At 37.0% G+C, this 19,279-nt stretch overlaps 1 protein-coding gene across 1 annotated transcript in view; it reads right to left on the bottom strand.

The window, feature by feature from the left end:
* The window catches only part of SPTSSB (serine palmitoyltransferase, small subunit B), an 18,157-nt gene extending 6,385 nt beyond the window's left edge, over positions 1 to 11,772 (bottom strand). Inside the window, exon 1 of the mRNA XM_008568355.1 lies at positions 11,702 to 11,772. The gene's annotated coding sequence lies outside the window, so the exon portion shown is untranslated. The remainder of the gene's footprint in view (positions 1 to 11,701) is intronic.
* Positions 11,773 to 19,279: the final 7,507 nt, after the last annotated feature.

Here is a 19,279-nt window from a genome sequence, read left to right as displayed (position 1 = left end):
AGCCAGTGAGCAGGAACCGGTCTGTATGTGGGATTCGAACCCTCGGCGGGAGCGCCGCCGCACTCACAAGCGGCGCACTGCAGCAGTGCGCCACCGGGCCGGCCCCCACTTATGTGCTTTTTAAAAGATGATTTGCCATATACTGAAAAGAGGGAGAGAGTAGTTTCTTTTTCTTTAAAAATTTTTTCCTCTAAACTTGATGACTTTTGAAACCCTTTTAGATCTTTAACGAGGTTGTGCATTCAAAGGTGGGGAATATCCTGTGAACTGACACTGGATGAAGAAGTAGAAATTCCAATGGAGGTTTTCTGAGGTCTTCGAAGACTAACGTAGTGATCACCTCAAAGCTGAGCAAGGACAGTGGAGGCAGGTGTGTAGGATATCTGGGGGGCCTTAGCTCCACCCTCCCTCACCTTCCCCAGGCCCTATTCCTCTTTCGTTCAAGACTTTTTCCTGAAATTTTACAGTGCAGATTCTCATCTAGCAACTGAAGGTTTGAATGCCTATTTGTTGCAAATATTACCAGGAACTGGCAAAGCCTAAGGTTCTTATTAGTAATGTACATCTTAGCATGGATGAAAGACTCAAAGCGGAGCTTTTCCAGGTTGTGGGGAAGAAGATGGAGAAGGATTATTAGAGTCTTGAGGACCAGAGGGAGAGACTGAATCCTAAAGGGTATTCACTGAATGAGTAGGGACACTGGGACAGTGGAAAATATTAGGGACTTGGAAGTTCCCTAAGAGGTTACTTCATAATTAAATGGAGAGTAAGTACCTATTTTTTTTATTTCTGAATGCCACTACCCTTTTATCAACAGGTGATGCTTTTTCTCTCACTAGATTTGTGTGCAGTGGGCAAGGAGATAAAGTTTCATATCTTCTCCCAAATTGAGACGAAGACGACCTGGGACGTTTGACCCATATTACTTGGTGGCAGGACTTCGTTCTGATCTGAAGGGGGGAAGAAAGTAAATAACTTAGCCATTAAAAAGATACATGTGTTAACATGAATCCATGTATATGAGTCATGAGAAAAGAATACTGTCGAGGGGCGCTTACAGGGGAGCAGTGGCTTGGCTTGCTCAAGAAGCTCTTTGTTGTTGTTTTCGTACATGTGTTAACATGAATCCATGTATATGAGTCATGAGAAAAGAATACTGTTGAGGGGCGCTTACAGGGGAGCAGTGGCTTGGCTTGCTCAAGAAGCTCTTTGTTGTTGTTTTCTGTTCTTGGGAACAGGAGTGGGAGGAAGTTGGGCAATTGCAATGAGAGATGAGTAGCAGATGATTAGGTATGGTGGCATTTATCTTGGGAATATTGCAGAAGATGTGATCATGATCCTGCAGCCCTTTCCTGTCTAAAAGAAAGTACTCCAAATTATAGGATTTTCTCAGTAAGAGATTTCCCTTTCTAAAAATTAGCTTCCCTCCTGGGGAAAAAAAAATAACTAACACATTTACATTTAAATTTACTTCTAGAACATCAGAATCAGCGTTGAAAAGTCAGAAGAACCCTCAATCAATTTGGGATTCACTCCTTCCCAACTCATTTTGGAATTCTGCATCCATCACTCAGCTTTTTTTTACTTTATATTTGGAACCTGAAAAGTTAAGAAGCGATAAAAGTGTCCTGCCTGTTGCAGAGAGAGATCCTGTATCAAACAGAGACTGTATCTGTACCCAGAAGAACTAGCTTTCTTTGGAAAGAACTCAATATGGCTTACTCAAGTACAAGCCTTCCTTTGATTAAATAAATTAATTTATTTAATTGTTTATTAAAAAAATTTGGAGCATAGAGATTTCTTTCCAAAGTGGAATAAAAAAAAAGTAACTTTACAGTGGAGAAGACCAACAAACACTACCTCAGCCAGATGACCAAGGTCAACATTAGCAACGAATAATCATGTTGATAGTCTGTATCCATGGTATGATGTCATGAAAATGGCACTTTACCTCTGCGGTCTTCTTCCCAATAACCCATAACACCAGTTTAATCATGAGAAAAACACCTGACAAATTCCCATGGAGGGGTGTCCTGCAAGATACCTGGCCAATGCTGCTTAAAACTTTCAAGGTCATCAAAAAACAAGCAAAATGTAAAAAAGTTCATAGCCTAGAGGAGACTAAGGAGACAAGACGACTAATTGTAATGTGGTACCCTGGATGAAATCTGGGAACAGAAAAAGGAAATTAGGTAAAAATTAAGGAAATCTGAGCTGAGTAAAGTCTTTAGTTAATAATAATATATCAATATGGGCTCCTTAATTGTAACAAATATGTCATAAGCTTTCATTTAAAAGGGGAAACTGGGTGGGTGCAGGGTATATGGGAACTCTCTGTACTATCTTTTGATTTTTCTGTAAATCTAACATTGTTCTAAACAATAAAGTCTATTTAAAAATTTCAAAGGAAAAAAGAATAATTAGGAAACTCTTGAAAGGTTCAGAGTTATCCCTATTCTAAACTCCAGTGAGCTTTGCTTAGGCTTTCTTCCCTTCTGGAACACTTGTTCCAGTAACTCTATGTAAGTAATTAATACTCTTCTATAAGACACTGGCTTTTAAACATTTTAAAATGTAATAGGAAAAAAATACATTTTACACTGTGATCCAGGGCATGCACCCATGTGTGCTGTCTCTCTCACACACACAGTGTCATACAAGTGAAACAAATGTCTCTCCAAATAATACTTACTTTGCAGTGCATGCTGATATTTTCTATTCTATTCTGTTCTGTTATATTTATTCTAGTCAATTCTACCCTATTCCATGTCATCCTTTTCTTAAAACATCCTGATTGTGACCTAATACATTGATTTCTTAACCTACCAGTTACAACCGGCAGTTGGAAAAACCCTACCTGAAGGCTTAACTCAAGTGTTACCTTCTCCAAGATGTATCAGCACCGTCCAGTATGGCAAATGCTAGTTAGTGTGAACTACCATGTCCAGCACTCAATAGCTCCATGTGACTAGTGGCTACCATATTGGACAGCATAGATACAGAATATTTTAATCATTGCAGAAAGTTTTATTGGACAGTGCTGTGGATTTTTCTCCATCTTTTACATGAACTAATGAAATAGGCTACCAACTTGCCCCCTTTACTTTACAATCTCCACACTGCTGTTAGAATTAACTTTCTAAACGTATAGGTTCATTTCTTTGCTTGAAAACCTTCAGCGTTTCTCCATTTCCTATAAAATAAAACATTCGTTTAAGGCACTTCATGTTTTGATTTCTCTACCTCTCCAGCTTCATCTCTCAACTCTCCTGCTAAATGCCACTCAATCTAAAGCTCCTGTGTTTTATTTCATGCTCTTCTCTTTCCTAGCAATCCTCTTCTGCCCCTACTCTACCAGATAAAACCTAATTACTTTCAAGATGTATCTCCCATATCTTCTCATCTTTGTAACATTGGCAGATGACTCCCCAGCCCCACCAAGTAAAATATATTACTTTTTTCTATGTGTTACTGTTGTAGCAACATTTCAGCAATTATACTGTATCATAACCAGCCATCTACCAGCTGTTTCCCCACTAGACTATGAGGTCTTTGAATACTGGGAATGTGTGGCATTCATCTTTTCATGCCCAGTGTCTGGCCGGTGAGCTGGTTGGTTGGCTTGCTGGCTGACTGACTGAATTGTAAGGTTGTTGAGGGCAGGAACCATACTTGGACTTATTTAATATTTCTACAGCACAATATTGGCCCATAAAAGGTGCTTATAAATTTTCATTGTCTGCTTTCAGGCAATGCATTTTAGACAGATTGTTTTCTGCAAATTCAGTACAATCTGTCTTTTTGAAGAATGGAAGGGAGCTGGTGCTAAATTTATATGCATATATAACAAATGCTTTTTTTTACTTTCTCATAATGTTAAAAGTTCATGGCTCTGTGGGGAATATGAAACACTTGAAGTGGTTTTAAATCCCATTAAAATGGCTTTTACAAGTGCTTACTCTAGGTGAGTAATAATTTAAAATTGGTAGGTAGAAAAATGATTCTAATGGAAAGAATCACAGACTAAGAACATCAGGAGACTTGAATTCTATTGCTACATCTCTTTTCTGTTCTGTTTCTTTCTTTTCTTCTCTTTCCCCCTTTCTTTCTATGGGTATTTATTTTACTTTGTGTCCTTGAGCAAACTTCAAAACCTTCTGTGTCACAGTTTTTCCACGTGTAAAGTGGAGATAATTGATAAATACTTCTAAGCCTGTTTCAGTGATGTAATAAAAAAGCATAGGGATGTGTTTTGGCTTTTTAGAAGTAATATTAATAGTTGTAGTAATAGTCTGTTTCTGTTACTTGTGGTTTGGTACAACTTTAAACTATTTGCAAGACTTTACTAAATTATAGACTCAAAAAGTCTTTGTGGAATATCCTATAACAGTTACTTCATCAATGAAATGGTTTGTTATATTTTATAGAAAAAAACCCCAGCTTTTTGTGTTTGCTAATCGAATTGCCTAGTACATTAATAAATAAATAAATGTTGATGCATGCACATAGCCATTACCATAAACCACTACTTGAAAGGCATTGCAATCGCTAAACAAATTTTCAAATGTGTATTGGGCAGGGCCAATACATACTGTCAAGTGGGTTGTACAATGCACAACCTTATGTGATGGCTTCTGTCTTGGGGGCCTCATCACAAGCTGCTTCTTTATGTGAGCACAATTTGATTCACAGACATATAGAGACACATGATTTCTTATTGCATCAGAGACACGAATGTGGTTTAAGTTCACATGATTAATGGCAGAACCTCACATTGTGTCTTGTCAGAATTAGGCACAACAGTAGTTTATCGGCTTCCCAGTTTCCAGAAATTTGCTCTAAGTTTTCTGTGGGTGACCCCAATGTTCTCTGTGCCCCACAGAAAATCCCATCTTTGCTTAACATCTTCCTGGAAATTTCCTTTCCATCTTTGAACACTCCTCTGCCTTCCTTTGGCAACCAATTCCTCATGTTGACAGCACAGTAAATACTAGAAGTCAGACTAGAAGTAAAGATTTGAGCCCAAGTCTTTAGAGGGAGCTAAAAAACCAACTTAAAAGTTTGTGAGGAATCAAAGATAAGGAGAAAATCAAACACCCAGGGCGATTTAGGTACCTTCTCTACACATTCATGAACTAGTTGGAAAATTCTGTAGACTCTTTAGAGAGTAAGAAACTAGCAATTCTAAGTCAAAACATGTTATTGCTTTTCTGCAACTAAGTTTGTCTAAGTAAATTTTATAATGTTGTACTTAGAAGTGAGTTACTGAAATAATGTACTCAAAGGAAAAAGTCTCACCCAAAAACTTAGCCAAGTTGTTTTCAGTACAGTGTTGTTTTGTGTTACACACAAGTGCAGAATGTTTTGTGACTATCTGAACCAGCTTTATTGTCTCTAATTTTCATTAATTCTAATTAAAGCAGAACAATAGAAAACACGTATTTCCGTTCCATCTATCAATTGACACCATTATGCAACATGGAGTGTACAAGTAACTGTAGTTTCAAAGCATGTTCTAACAGACTACAGAGGAATTTATGAATGAAGAATTTCTGGTGGGGAAAGAAAATTTGGAATTTGACTTTAACAAAAAAATTCATAATAATTTAGGAAATACTAAATTCAGATTACATCAATCTCAATGTGTGGCTATCAAAAAGAAGATACATATTTTGAAACTAAAAAGAGTGGCAAATACATTAATGCTGAGTAGATGTTATGAATAGGAAGAAAAATTTGTGATGGGGGGATGATATACCTTGTCCTGTTCCTGGTGTCCTTTCATTTACTAACATAGAAACAGGGCAAGTATCCCTGTTTATTTTTGGCAACACTGGAATGGAGAGTAGAGCTTCTGGGCAAAGTTTAGCTACAATGTCATTCCTAGAATGAGCTTCTTTATTACTATTTTATTTATTTATTTATTTATTTATTTAAATTTATTTATTTATTTATTTATTTATTTAAATTTTGTCAATATACAATGTGGTTGATTATTATGACCCATCACCGAAACCTCCCTTAAATTTATTTATTTATTTATTTTTTTAAATTTTGTCAATATACAATGTGGTTGATTATTATGACCCATCACCGAAACCTCCCTTACTATTTTATTTTAAAAGAAAAAGAAAAAGAAAGAAACCTTGTTATTCTATAAAGAAGGAAAGAGGAAAGTATAAAGCTTCTGGATGACTTTCCTCCTGAAGATATTGTTGCCAAGGGCTGCCAAGTTGTTTTTAGAAGTAAAAAGTGAACAGAATTGCAACACTAACAATGACCTTAAAGTCATTAACATTTTTTTTTAAAGTGGATTAACGTACACCCATGTTCATAGCTGCATTATTCACAATAGTCAAGAGGTGGAAGCAACCCACATGTCCATCTATAAATGAACTGATAAATAAAATGTGGTATATACATACAATGGAATATCATTCAGCCTGAACAAAGAAGGAAATTCTGGCACGTGCTACAACATCGATGACCCTTCTTGAAGTGAAATAAGCCCGTCACAAAAAGACAAATACTGTATAATTTCACTTACATGAAGTGTCTAGAGTAATCAAACCTATAGAAACAGAAAATAGGATGGTAGTTACCAGGGGCTGGTGGAGAATGGCAGATGTGGAGTTGTTATACAATGAATATAGAGTTTCAGTTTTGCAAAATGAGAAAGCTCTAGAAATTGTTTGTACAACAATGTGAATATACTTAACACTAGTGAACTGTATACTTAAAAATGGTTAAGATGGTAGGGCCGGCCCAGTGGCTCACTCGGGAGAGTGCAGCACTGGTAGTGCCAAGGCCACGGGTTCGGATCCTATATAGCGATGGCCGGTGCGCTCACTGGCTGTGCGTGGTGCTGACCACACTGTGCCCAGGGTTGCAACCCCTTACCGGTTAAAAATAAATAAATAAATAAAATGATTAAGATGGTAAATTTTACATTATGTGTTTTTTTAAAATCACAATTGAAAATAAAAAAAATTTAATGAATAACCCTAAAAATTATGAAAGACTAACATTTAAAAATAAACTTTAAAATAGTTTGAACAATTTTTTTTTTAAAGTTGGAGTGGGGCATTACAAAGTCTAGCAAAATCTCATGGATGTACCATCCAAAGCTGAGTAAACACATAACACCAAAGGTCTTCAAATAATATTTATGAGATCCCAGCTGGGGTTCGCTTCCTCTTGGCTTTCAGATGTAAGAGGAAAACTCAGAACTTCCAAACTCCAAAGAACTTTCTAAGAGGACACTTGACATTTTTATGTTTATTCTTGGCATCAGTGGAATTCTATATAGTATTTGTGTGAATTATAAATTCTATGATATGCTTACCTGCTTTTGAGAAGAAATAAGGGGCTCATAAGACCCCAATACCAAGAGCACTTAAAAGGGAGTAAGACTGGAAAAGCAGCAAAATTGTTTGGCTAAAACTACTTTTCTACTGTCATTATAAACCCTTTTCCTGGTGACCATTTTCCATGCTCATTGTGACCGTTCTGCCTTTTTCCCCTGTTTCCCAGCTCTTCCCCAGCCACCAAAGCTCGTAGTTTGATAAAGGAACTACTTGCTTACTATTGTTTCTAATGTCTGCTGTTCTTACATGCTAGAAGCCTGACCGTGAAAAATTAAGCCTTTATCATATCTGCACCGATTGTTATTATATTTGATGAGTCTTCAGAAACTGAAAACTTCTATCTAAAGAACAATTTCAGGGTAAAGAAGATGAATTACTGCAAAGTTAATTTGTAAAAAGCACACCTGCTGAATGCTTGCTCCCATTACTGTGCCAAGGAAATCCGGTTGTATAGGCAGCGGGTTAACCAAGACCCCCCCAATTGTATTTTTTTTTTTTTTTTTTTTTTTTCCCCCCCCCCTTTTTTTGGTAACACTGAACAGATGTGCTTGTAGAACTTCTTTAGTTTTTGCTTACTCACCTGTCCCTCTTCTTCCTTCTCTTGCTTTTTCTTCTGGCTTATCCCTTATTTCTTATTACATGGTGGAAAGCTTCTGGTGATGAGTTCAGTATTTTTCTTATTTTGGTGACCAGAAACATTAAACTTTCATAGATGTGATTTTGTGACAATGGTCTGCTGTCCTTTCACTTCCCTCAACTGACCTGCTTCTGTATCTCAGTTATCACTGCTTTTTTTTAGAAAAAGGAGTGGAGACTGACCGTTGGGACACAGCATTGTGAGGTGCTCATTCTGCCAACTCCTGGGTCAAGGAGCACTTCCCTGCAAGGTTGGTTGCACTGCTGTGTTCCAGGTCAGATGGTTTCAGGGATGGGGTGGGCAGGGAGGTGAGAAGGGAAAGGCAGGAGTTTATAGAATCCAGCCAAAACATGTTGTTGCTTTTAGGCAACTAAATTACTCTAATTAGATTTTGTAATCTCATACTTAGAAGTGAGTTACTGAAATGATCTACTGAAAGAAAAAAGAAAAAAGTCTCACTGGCAATTTAGCCAGGTGGATTTCTCATTCTCCTGGGAGAACAGTGTGAACATATCAGTGCTGGCTTCATCCTTTACCTGCTCCCAAGCACATGGTTACCCACAGGATTCCAGCACAAAGCAGAGGAGTGATGAGCTACAAATGTGTTCTTTTAAACAGGCAACAACTGTTTGTTTCTAAGAACTTTGTTGATTTTTAGGTAAATGAGGAGAAGGCTAATGGCAACTGGGCATATAAATTTTTTTTTCAATCAATAAATTTTGTAACCATTTTGACTATAGGCCTAAACTGGGTGAGATGAAATGTTCTATTCCCTCTTCGAATAAGTGTAGGCTTGCTGTCAGGAAGCATGACATGAATAAGTGTAGGCTTGCTGTCAGGAAGCATGACAGAGAGAATCTTCCAAGATTTGGATTAAGACATTGTAGTCGGTTAGATGGTAGCCCCCCAAAGATATGTTCCATGTTCTGGAAGCAGTGAATATGACCTTCTTTGGAAGAAGGGTCTATGTAGATGTAATTAAGTTAAGGTACTTGACAAGAGAGCATCCTGGATTACCAGTCAGCCCTAAATCCAATGACAAATATCTTTAGAGGAGAGACAAGGAGGAAAAATCCAGGTGAAGACAGAGGCAGAGATTGGAGTTATGTAGTCACAAGCCGAAGAATGCCTGGAGCCAACAGAAGCTGGAAGAGGTGAGGAAGGATTCTCCTAGGGCCTTTGGGGGAGCACAGCCTTGCTAGCACTTGGCTTTAGACTTCTAGCCTCCAGAACTATCAGAGAGTAAATTCCTGTTATTTTCAGCCACCAAATCTGTGTAATTTGTTATAGCAGCCCTAAGAAGCAAATACAGATTTCTTCCTTAACATTTCTAGAATCTTATACTGTGAAACTCTGTTCAGGGAACAGTAATAGTATTTCGGGGTGCCAGCATGGCAGGGAATGGCTAGGTGCTTAACTTAAATTAAACCTATTTTAAAGATGAAGAAATCAAGGCCCAAGGTCCCATGATGACCGTGTGGGGAGCTGGGTGAGAATCCTGCAGAGAGGCAGTGTGGAGGAGTGGGTACAAGCTTGGGCTCTGGATCCTGTGTGAGTTTCAATCCCAGTTCTGTCCTTACTAATTGTGTGCCCTGGCTAAGTTACCCAACCATTCTGACCCTCGATTTCCTCAACTGCAAAACAGGAATGATAATAGAACTTCATTCAATTACTGGGAAGGTTACAAAGTATAAAGTATTTAGAATAACACACAGGAAGGGCTAAATGAATGTAAGCTATTACGATTGCTACCACACTATGCTAACATACTATTGCTAGATTATGAATACTGGACAAGAATAAAAGAGAATGGGCAGAGCATGTGACCTTTATTAGTTACTAAATTAGAAACCAGTTTTTAGAGAGATTATTCTTCAGAATGTTTATTCAATTCTGGTGTGGCTATTGTAAAGGAGACAGAAAGGCCTCTGCAACCTTGATAGTGACTGCTCTTTGTTGAGTTGAGTACCTAACATATGCTAAGAATTGTACTAAGCACTTTGAATATATTATCTCACTTCAAAGATGAGGAAACTGAGTCTAGATAAGTTGTTTGTACTGTTCTTATTTTCAGAAGCCAAGGAAGAAACAACACTGGGATTCAGTCCTAGAATTCTCTCACTCCACAGTGTTCTTCCTATGACACCATCCTGCCTCCTGGACAGTGGCTTACAAATGCTAAGTGTCCAACAAGTACTTTTCAAATTAGTAAAATGAAGCTTCACTATCAATAACTTTAAAGTAATATTGGAGTTTCCCAAAATATTTTGAAATGAAGAAACTGTTGCCAACCATTTAAGAGCCATAAGTCTCTTGAAACATTATAGCAAAAAGGGAAGGATTAGAAAACAGCTATTCACAAGATAAATCTATTTCTTTTTGTCCACACCCCCTACCCTTTTTTCCTTTGGCTGAGGGTCATTTTTACTATAGACTGAATAAAATGGGCAGGCAGCTAGTGGTAGTCTAGGTTTATTAAATTCTATTTCCTTTTCTTTCTTAAAAATAAAAGAACCAGGAAAAAAATGAATATCTTATTATTAAAACTAACTATCCTCACTTTTATTGTTAACATTTTTGGAAGACAATGTTTCCTTTTACTTTATTTTTCTCTTAATTTGTCCTATGTAGTTAATTAAATGCTTACTAAAACACTTATTCCTCTTTTGTACCAAAGGTCTTCCAGAATAAGATGCTGCTCCATTTAAATAAAAGATGAAGGATGTGGAAACAGAAGCAGACTTTACCCAGCAGACCCATAAATAAGACAGGAGCTGGTGCTATGCAGTTCTGACTTTGGCACTTGTACTGGGATTGGCTTGTTCTAGGCCAGGAATTCTTATTTTTTTAAATTTTAATTTTGCAAATGGAGACACATAGACAATAAGTTACAGCACAGATACATTTGATTTATACACTATTAATGTTTATATTAATTGCCTGAAAATACATGAGTAAAGTATAATATGAACGAACCAGCAACTTTGATAGTAACTGCTCTTTAAAGTTTTACTTTCATTCTTCTGTCATTTAATTTTCAATCAAAATATTAACTAAACATAGGTTTCTATAACTAATGTGCTAAAACACATGTTGAAGGTAACATGCATGTCAGCCTTGATTTTTCTCACTCCATGACATGGTCTGAATCTTAAAACCTCACAAAGTGCAGCTAGATATACTGATGTAAAAGCCCCACCCATGGTGCCAATGGCACAATTTCCATGGTAACTTTAATGATTGAAAAGGAAAAAACAGGAGTCTAAAGAAGATTGCACAAAGTGAACAAAATAAATTATTGCACTGAACATATGTGGCATAAACAAAATATGGGGTGCAGTTATTAAAAATGAATTTAGGACAGGGGTTCTTAATCTGGAGGAGGCCAAAGACTTGAGGGGGTTGGCATCTATGAATCCCTTGCAATGTATGCAAATTTTGCATAGATGAACATTTTTCTGCATACATTTCAAAGGAACCTGTAATGTCTGTAAGCTAAGAACCACTGTTCTGAGGCCTAATTGCTAAAGTTAATTACTATATTTTACTCCTTTTATCATCTTAAATGCCAATATAATATTCAGCATATAAATAAATGTTTGTTGGTTACTTAAGAGAGAACTCGAAGCTTCATCTTGTTGAAGATGTCATGTTGCAATCAAAAGGGCCCATGATAAAATCAAAAGAATTCACCTGCCTGGGAGGGTCCAGATCTGTGTCCTTGGCCTTGCAGCTCCAGGAATGATCCTGTGTGGGTCACTTATTCTCCCTGGGTTGCTGTTTCTTCATCTGTGAAATAAAGATTTGAATTAAATAAACCCAAATATTCCTTCAAACTTTGAAACAATTCTGTCCCATGTAAAATGTCATTAAACCACTGAGATGGATAATCTTCCACAAAGGTCTAGAATGTATTATAAAAACAAGGCATGGCAATTGTTAAAAACTATTTTAGGGAAGGTCATCATTTAAGGACATGCCATTGGTTAGTGATTTCTCAATCGTATTCAGAGGACTATAAGGTGCTGCAGGTACCAGGACTGGGGGAGGCCCAAATTGGAACAGAGAGGCAGAAGCTAAGAACCCCCCACTGCTTCCATCAGAACAGCCTGCTTTTAATCTGCTGTTAGTGAAATTTTGTTATCTGTAGAAAATATTTCTTGATTTTAATTAGTTTCTGTTAATATCCATGAGGGATGGTGAGAAGAAAAAGAGTTTAGGTTAATCACTGTGTTTAATAATCTGTCTTTGAAAAAACACTGGATATAGAGTCAGAAGCCCTAGGCTTATTTCCTATTTTGTCATTTATTAGCTGGGCAAGTCATAGTCATTTTCAGTCTTTTTCTTCACATATAAAACAATGATAGTGTCTTATGCCTAGAGTAGTTGAAAGAATTAAATGAGATAATAGTTGTAAAAGTATTTTGTAATTAGTAAAGCATCATAAAGATGGTTAGTGGGTTTTCATAGTGGGCCCAGGGCTTTGCTTTCATCCTGACCATTGTAGCAATTTTGTTTATCTGAATTAAATCATGGAAAGTATGAATGATCAAATTAGAGATGGCCCTACATTACGGAATGGGGAATACGAGGCTTAGCAGACTGGAGTGTTCAAGAATTTGAGGGTAAAACTTTGGGGGAAACAAAAGGTCCTGTTATTCGGTTCAAAAAGTCAATTGCCCAAGGGTAAGGTGGGGGAGATTTGGCTAGTGCACAGTACAAGTAAAAAAGACTAAGGAATTTTTCTTGACTTTAAGTTCATTATGACCCAGTAGTGTTGAGATACGTTTGACAAATAAATAAATAAGTGATAACAATATTTTTATACGTTTATAGAAGTACGGTGCCGCAGATCAGAAAAAGGTGCTATGGCTCTTGGCTTTGATTAACATCCTTCTTCCAGTCAGATGTTAAAAACAGTCATTCCAACAAGCTGAACACATCCATAGGAAGCTAGATGGATAAGGTCTGGAAGGTTTCCTATGGAAACACGGAGAGAAGGTTTTGGGGGAAAGTGTCATGGAGGTCTTAAAAGATCTAAAAAGCCTGAAACAGTCTAATAGGCTGCCATGGAGGAGAGGGTTTGGAACTGTTTTACTGTTTTCAGAGTGAATCTTAGGAAAAACTTTAAACAAGAGCTGTCTAAAGGGAAATGGGTTATCTGGAGAGGTAGTTGAGAGCTCCATTAGGGAACTTGTGCAAGCTGAGACTAGACAGCACCTTCTGAAGTTTGCTCTGAATCAGGAAGGTTTTAACTTAAGAGATTACTACAATTTTACCAATTCGAAGATACTATTTCTACAGTAGAATTAAGTATCCCACTGGAGAATGTCTTGTTTTGTTAAAAATGTTTTTTGCCATAGTAAAAGAGTTTCAATTTTGAAATTGGCAAACTGGAGTTTGCTATTCTGGATGTTGTTTAACCTCTCTGGACATCAGTTATGTTATCAGTAATATAAAGATAATTAATTATGTCTGCATTGTTGTGAAGGTTAAACAACATAACTTTGATAAAGGATGCTTAATGGTGCCGGGTCTTAGTGGGGGCTCAAAGACAGCACCTTTCCTCACAATTATTATTTCTTCCTCCAATTTTCTACATGCATTTTATTTCCTCTTGTCTAAGAGTCCTTTCAGGTGACTCTATTGAACCCTTCGGAGACATACGATATAAGTGGGAAAAAGGTGACTCTCATGAGTCTGGGAGAAAGAATTCATCCAGGAGGAAGTTAGTAGGTCACAGTGGTACCGAATCATGTTTTGTGTTTGCATCGACTTTTGTTTCCTCCTAAATGGAGGAAACCTGTGGAACAACTTTTTTTTTTTGGTCCTAAATTATAATCTGATTTTCCTGCCCATCAAAACAAGAACTAGGCCAACCTGATTTCTTTTTTCTTTGTTTAAAGTTTTAGGCAATGAAACACCCGATTGAAATTTGAAGTCCCAAGCTCTTCATTGTGGAGTAGACAAGGTATCTGTAGCCTCAAGAGGTAAGAAGGGTTGGCAACTGAAATATTGGTGTCAATATGTATTCTTTTTATGCCTAATTTTCCAATCAATAAAGTGACTCTGAGTTAATTTTACTTAAAAATTATTCTTCAGTGGACTAGTTAATAAGGGAGAAGCAGGTTACTATTAGGAGAAGATCAAACACATGGGATGCTGTTCTGTCAAGCATACTGCCAAATATTAAGTGAGAATCTTCCACTTCAAATACCTGAACTAAGGGAGAGAGTAAATGTCCTATTATGCTCTCTCCCCATGACAGTCCTTTGGTAAGTAGTTCACGTCGAATTTTATGAGTTTTTCTACTCTGCTCCTTAACTACCTTTTCCTGGAAAGCAATTTGCTCTAAAAAGCAAATTTGTACTCCACAGCATTAGCTGTTCTCAGTTAAGATTCTTCCCAAGAATCCACACATATTAGAATTGATTTTTAAATAATTCTACAAACAAGAAACAAATTAGAATCTATAGCTAATCAAACTGATAAATGTTAGAGTGGACATGATCAAGTCATAGCTTGTTATCCCTGAAGGAGTTGCCTTGTTTATGATTACAGATAACTAGGTTAATTGGTTGCATGACCAGACTGCGAAATAACTTATTTAAAGCATTATAAGAGAAACTGAGGCTATTTAACATATAGTAGTATTCACGAAGGCCATGAAAATTGAGTAGGCACTTTCTATAGCATGTAATTTAGTGAGTAGTAGTAATATTTAATTATAAATGTAGAGCATGGGCCATATTTATAAGTTGCTGAATTTTCTATTGCAGCTTTACACAATATGATACTAATAGTTATATGTACAACTATATACTTCTTGGTATTATTTACAACTATACATACATATATGCATTAATCTATGTGTATATATATATAAATTTTTATTTTAAAGTAATGGAATTAATTTTATAAGTTTTAAATAGGGAGTCAATTACTAGGTCAGAAGGCTATTTGTTTATTTCTAAGTTTTGTTTTCATTGTCTTGGTAGGCAACATGTTAAACTTAAAAGCTGTCAGAGCAGAGCATATGTAAAATTTTTAGGAAAAACGTTGCTTTCTTTTACCTTTTAACCTCACCCAAGAAATATGATTGTATATTATGTGACGAATAATGCTCTTCTATCCCTGGTATAATACTTCAAAAAACTTGCTCCAGAAATAGTACAGTTAATCAGATCTTCTCAACTATTTGAGTGACAAATATTGATTTTTGTATATTAAATCCAGTATGAGTGAAGGTAGATGAAGTAAAGATAGTAGCTAAGTCAGAAGAGTCTGTTGACAACTTTAAGAGAAATATTGTTGCTAGACAAGTAGTCTTTGGTCTTTAAGGACAAAGGAATAATTTCTTTGTTTATTAATAGTTTTAATCACTGTTAAAATGATACTTTCTAATATAGAAATAAAATGTCCCCCTGAAATATCACAATAAAAATTATGAAATATCATAAAAGTATACACACCTATAATTTTACCACCTAAGAAAACCCCACATATTGTGGCATTTTGGAATTTTTTTCTATGTATTTTTTATTCTTTTAGACTTGGTTGTAATCATAGTATGTATTTAATTCTGTATCCTGATTTTTTCAATTACTTTTACTCAGAAGGGTTTTTTTCTATGTCGTGACACCATTTTTCTAATCGCCTTTCTCGTAATTGCATTAGGCTAAATTTTAAGTCAACTGAAGATTTATTCAGTTCATACCACAAACACTTATTGAGCCACTACTATGAGCCCAACACTGTGCCGGGCACCTGACAAAAACCCCTACCCCTGCTCATTCTATGGGAGGATGGCAGAGAATGCACGCCCGGGCACCTGACAAAAACCCCTACCCCTGCTCATTCTATGGGAGGATGGCAGAGAATGCACAGATGGTACGTGAAAGAAATTCTGTGAAATGTTTAATTTGGTGCCATTAATATCCTAGTGTTAAGTCCTCGAGTTGCTCACTTGGTTACTGATTATCAGTTAAGGTAGGTAGGAAATATGTGTATAAATATGTGTAGATACTGTCCTAGGTTTAAGTCTATTAAACTTATGAAGCTTTTTTTTTTTTTTTTTCATTTTTCTCTCCAGATATGCAGCAGTTATAGCCTAGTGATGACAGAAAATTCTTGAGGCTAAAGGAAGGTTCTGCCTAGATAGTTGATCAGAACAGCTTCCATTTATTGTGGGCCTGGGCATGTGCGCCAGACACCACCCTGGATATTGACATACTTTCTGTCATGTGTGACAGCTGCCAATTCAGAGCTTCCAGGGCCATCAGAGGCTCCAGTCTGAGTAATTAAAAAAAAATTTTTTTTTTTTNTCAACTGAAGATTTATTCAGTTCATACCACAAACACTTATTGAGCCACTACTATGAGCCCAACACTGTGCCGGGCACCTGACAAAAACCCCTACCCCTGCTCATTCTATGGGAGGATGGCAGAGAATGCACAGATGGTACGTGAAAGAAATTCTGTGAAATGTTTAATTTGGTGCCATTAATATCCTAGTGTTAAGTCCTCGAGTTGCTCACTTGGTTACTGATTATCAGTTAAGGTAGGTAGGAAATATGTGTATAAATATGTGTAGATACTGTCCTAGGTTTAAGTCTATTAAACTTATGAAACTTTTTTTTTTTTTTCATTTTTCTCTCCAGATATGCAGCAGTTATAGCCTAGTGATGACAGAAAATTCTTGAGGCTAAAGGAAGGTTCTGCCTAGATAGTTGATCAGAACAGCTTCCATTTATTGTGGGCCTGGGCATGTGCGCCAGACACCACCCTGGATATTGACATACTTTCTGTCATGTGTGACAGCTGCCAATTCAGAGCTTCCAGGGCCATCAGAGGCTCCAGTCTGAGTAATTAAAAAAAAATTTTTTTTTTTTCTCTGAGTAAGTTTATAAATTCCCTTTGAGGATCCCTGTGGTTAGGGAACAGCCCAAGTGTATTCTCTCTGACAGAATAGAGGGACACATTAAAGTGACTGGGTTTCCACAGACTGGTCAAAGGTTATCTGTTCATCTCACTAAGAAGGCAATAACACAGATGAGGAGGCACTATGATAATTATGACTAAAGGTCTTACACAGAAAAGAAGATTGTTAGATTTCCAAAAGAAAGAAGAAAGATAACATAGTAACTTTAGGTTTAGATAAGACAACTTCAAATAAGATTATTATGTTGCTTTTCTTTCTTCTTCTAGTGAACATTCAGTGAAATTCATTGATTTTTATTAGTTATGACATTCTGTGATGCATGAGTATGTCCCAGAAGATAAACTGGTACTTTGGCTATCTATGGGGGGTGCAGGTGTGAGAGCAATAGAGGTATTATTGCCCTAGAAAAGTTGCCTTGTACACGCCATCTTGAGCTTTTTTCCTCTTTCAATTTTCTTGTTTAATATGCACTTATATTTATTCTCAAATTCTCTTTTTAATCTTTTCTCAGGTCTTGAACTCACAGTGATAACTTTAGCTTGGAATTACTAATTGACATCCGATCTTATAATGGAGCTGAAAAGGTAGGGAGACAGTACTTGATTAGCAAATTGTCGCCTTGGAAGCTGCCATTCTATACTGACAATAATAGTAGATATTTATTGAGCAATTTATTTTCCAGAACTTTGTTAAGCACTTCATATGTATTACCTTCTGCAGTTCACTTAACAACACTATAATGAAGGAACTATTTCTATACCCATTTTGCAAATGAGTAAATTGAAACGTTGGGAAATTTAAAAACTGGTCCAAAGTCTAACAGCAAATTCAGAGCACATCCTCTTAACCACTCTGCCAGGCTGTCTCTCTATGCAAAGAATTCTGATTTTAACCCGGCAAATCATCCATCCATCCTTCCAGCCAGCCAGTCAGCCACTCAACCAAGTATTTAGCAAGCATGTAGGAGGAATATAAACTGTCAATAAGATAGACATGGTCACTGTCCTCAGGCTGCTTCCTAGAGAGCAGGAAGGACAACTAAGCAAGCATCCCCACACAGTGTGGTAAATGCTATGACAGGGAAGTGTAGGGTACTCTGTGGCACAGAAGGAAGCTCTTATCCAGTCTGAAGGGGGCATCAGGATGGCAGATCAGAAAGTTGTTCTTATGCCTGTGTTCTTCAGCTGTTTTATAGCAAAGGGCATATAATGTAGCCTCTAGAAAGAAAGGTCTTTGAAGAAAGGTCCTCCTCTGTCTTATTCCCCCAGTGCCTGGCATATAGTAGCTGCTCAATGAAAACTTATTGAATGATGAATGAGAATTCTAATCTCCATAATCACTTAATTATAACAGGGGGTCTTCTGACTTACTTTGAACTTTATTCTGAACATTCTTAAACACTTCTCCTCTAAGCCTGAGATAAATGTTCCCTTTTGACTTATAAAATCAAGTTCCTGCTCCTTTTTAAGCTATTACCTAAAAGCTCTATTCCAGGAAAGTCACCACACCTGCTATATTTTACTAGAACAAGGCCTCCCCAGGTATCTTTTAAACCACGTGCCCATAGTAGAGATTCTGGGACAGTCTGACAAAGAGCAGACTCTCTGGTTTGTCCATTTAGTCTGTGGGATTTGACGCTCTGTGAAGGGAAAAAGATTTGTTCTCCCTTCGCCTTTCCAGGATGGCCTGGAAAATTTTCTCCTCCTCAACTTCTCTCCCACCCTTTCACTCTTTAAAAAGTAGTTAACTTGAGGAAACCAGTTCTCAGTTATTTCCCACACAATCCCCTGGAAGACTACAAGAATCCAGGGAAAAGCTAGGGAAAAAGGCCAAAAGGAGACTGAAAGCCCAGGCTAATGATTCCCCTGAGTGAAAATTTTTGTTATCGTAAGGCCGTGTTTTAATTAGAGCTGGGCTGGATTATGTCTTCCTTGTGCCTGCTTGGACTGTATTGGGGCTAATGTAATATTTTCCTTAAGGAAACAACAGCAAATCTAGGCAGCAAAATAATGCTGGTAGTGAAGCTAATGGGAAGGGAAACCAAAGCTCCCAAGAGGAGGAGAGAAGTTAATTTGGAGCTGGTAATCCTTGTGGCCCATTTCAGAGTCACAGTGTCCAGGTTTGCATGTGATCTTTACATTACCTAGTTATATGATCTTACTTCTTAGCTTGATTCCACAATTTGAAATTCCCTTCTTAGTTTATTTTTCTTCAGAGCCCTTATCGCCTTCTTACACACTATATAATTTACTCATCATCATCATCATCATCATCATTATTAATGTCTGACATCCCTGGAATTTTTGTCTGCTTTGTTTATTACTCATCGAGGGCT

The sequence above is a fragment of the Galeopterus variegatus genome, unplaced genomic scaffold, assembly GCF_000696425.1.
Source record: "Galeopterus variegatus unplaced genomic scaffold, G_variegatus-3.0.2 Scaffold403, whole genome shotgun sequence".
NCBI lineage: Eukaryota > Metazoa > Chordata > Mammalia > Dermoptera > Cynocephalidae > Galeopterus > Galeopterus variegatus.
This window is presented reverse-complemented; position numbering and strand designations above follow the sequence as displayed.